Source organism: Helianthus annuus, chromosome 2 (genome assembly GCF_002127325.2).
Source record: "Helianthus annuus cultivar XRQ/B chromosome 2, HanXRQr2.0-SUNRISE, whole genome shotgun sequence".
Taxonomy (NCBI): domain Eukaryota; kingdom Viridiplantae; phylum Streptophyta; class Magnoliopsida; order Asterales; family Asteraceae; genus Helianthus; species Helianthus annuus.
Genome location: NC_035434.2, coordinates 158,695,790 through 158,698,201, shown reverse-complemented (window position 1 = coordinate 158,698,201; position 2,412 = coordinate 158,695,790). Strand labels below are relative to the sequence as shown.

At 37.1% G+C, this 2,412-nt stretch overlaps 1 long non-coding RNA gene across 1 annotated transcript; it reads right to left on the bottom strand.

Moving 5' to 3' along the window:
• Nucleotides 1-565: 565 nt before the first annotated feature.
• On the bottom strand, nt 566-1,999 carry LOC110907191. The gene is made up of 3 exons (XR_002573930.2): nt 1,883-1,999; nt 1,344-1,397; nt 566-863 (listed from the first exon to the last, which is right to left on the bottom strand). It is a non-coding gene; the product is annotated as an uncharacterized LOC110907191 (long non-coding RNA).
• Between the last annotated feature and the right edge of the window lie 413 nt (nt 2,000-2,412).

The window sequence follows — 2,412 nt, the reverse complement described above, 5'->3', positions numbered from 1 at the left end:
GGAGGTTTTCATGGATGATTTTTCAGTTTATGGTGATTCCTTCGATGTGTGTTTGAAGAATTTGGAAAGAATGCTGAAGCGGTGTGTAGAGACGAAGCTTATGCTAAATTGGGAGAAGTGCCACTTCATGGTGACGGAAGGTATAGTGTTAGGGCATAAGATATCGAGAAAGGGTATTGAGGTAGATCGTGCGAAAATAGACACCATTAGTAGGTTACCTCCACCCACGAGTGTTAAGTCAATTAGGAGTTTTCGAGGGCAAGCGGGTTTCTATAGGCGTTTCATTAGAGATTTCCCAAAAATCACCCGCCCCATGACCCGTTTGCTAGAGAAGGACGTTCCATTCGTCTTCGACGAGGAGTGTCTTAAGGCCTTCAACTTCTTGAAGGAACAGTTGGTAAGTGCCCATATTCTTATCTCGCCCAACTGGAGCTTGCCGTTTGAGCTCATGTGCGATGCGAGTGACTATGCCGTTTGTAACGTCCGTATTTGCGTCTAGAAGAAATGACATCCAAAAGACGCTAGAAACATAAACTTTTAAAATGTACAACTCTTTCACAACTTAAAGGGTAAAAACGCTAATACCATTAACACATGATTTTAACAAAATTTGGGCATGACCCGTCCGTAGGACGGGTCTATCCCTGTATTAACCATCAACAAACAAACAAGTTTACGACCCGTTCGACTAGACACTACTAAAAACCATACACCAAGTACTAACAAGTGTAACTACTAACAATGTTATACAAAAACAAGCATTTGACCCAAAACATTAATACATAATAGCGGAAGCGCTTGATAACCATCAAGTGTGCATATGCTCGCTCCAAATTGCCAAGTCGCCTAACTTGAGGATTTACCTACATTCAACAACAAAGCTTTTAAAAGTTAGTCATAATATCTATTCCGTTTACAATACTAACATTTTAGTTCCATTCGCTTACATATTTTCATTTCTTTTACGCATTCGATTACCCAATTAAATGGGTAATGGCATATACTCTCATAATGAGATTCAAGAATACCACTTACGACCCGGTATTATCGGGTTAATAGCTTACACATAGAAACTTCCGTTCTATCCGTATAACGGATTGAACTCATACATTGCTTTTTGCATTCATGACCACCCGTGCTAAACGGATGGTACCATCTTCTTACTCGACCCGGTTCGACTCGAACCGGTCGCCTTGCATAGCTTAATGTAACCTTCGATAGCATAACCAAATCCGTGAGGGATTTGTTATCTACTTCCTAATCACTATAATCATTATAACAAGGGTTGTTTATCATAATATAAACAAAATTTTAAATAAGGTTTTGTATGCAACGGAACATACCTCGATCATGCGTGTCTTCCGTTTTCTTAGTGCTTGTACCTTCTTCCTTCACGCCTACATTACAACATTCATTCATTCATTTAGTCAATCAATTCGTTCAGCCATTTTTCCATACCACACATACATTTATCTCTTAAGCATTTCATCAAACACTTGGTAGGCATCATAATTAAGGTATACGGTACAAGACTAATAAGCACATTTCTACTAGTTCATCATCATACAACATTTACATTTATTCGAATTTACATAACTACTTCATCCTACATCAATTTTATTCATCATTCATACATCACATCAAGCTCATAATAAAAATTCTAGTTATATGATCTCATTCCATCATCCTACACTTACTAGCTTCTTAACAAGCGGGTTTTTGCTATAATCACAACATCCCATCCAAAATCAAACATAAATTCTGCCATTGTTCTTATCCTATCCCTTAATCCTAACTAAATTTCACGAATTCTATGTCATGCACTCATGCTTGGGTTAAGACCCACTTCTTACAATTCAACAAATCACAAAATCGGACTTACCACTTCGAAGAACAGGTGTAGGAGCTTAGAATTTGCTGAGTATACTTTCGATTTCCTTAAGATTTCTATTGATTCTTGAGGATTTTGTAAAGCTAGGGTTTTCACCCCCTTGCTTCTCTTCTGTCGATCGACCAGAACCCCAATGTGGGTGTTTTTTTTTTAATTTTTGTTTTATTAGTTAAAACATTTTCATTTAATACTTACACATTGAACCCTCCCACTTTAAAAGAGTGTTCAATTTAGGCTTTCTCATAAATTAACTTATCATTTTGTCATATTCCATTAACTAGGTTAGCTTCTTTGTTTATTTTCACTTTATTATTATACTAGACAAATTTTGGGGTGTTACAAGTCTACCCCCCTTAAAGGAGGTTTCGTCCCCGAAACCTTTCTCATTCTAACTAGACCAATTCTACTCTTACTTTTTCATCTATTCATTCACAATGCTTACTACAACTTAGATGCATTCGGGATCTTGGCAAAAGTTTTATTTATGCACAAACATATTTGTACGCATTGTCCCTCCGTTC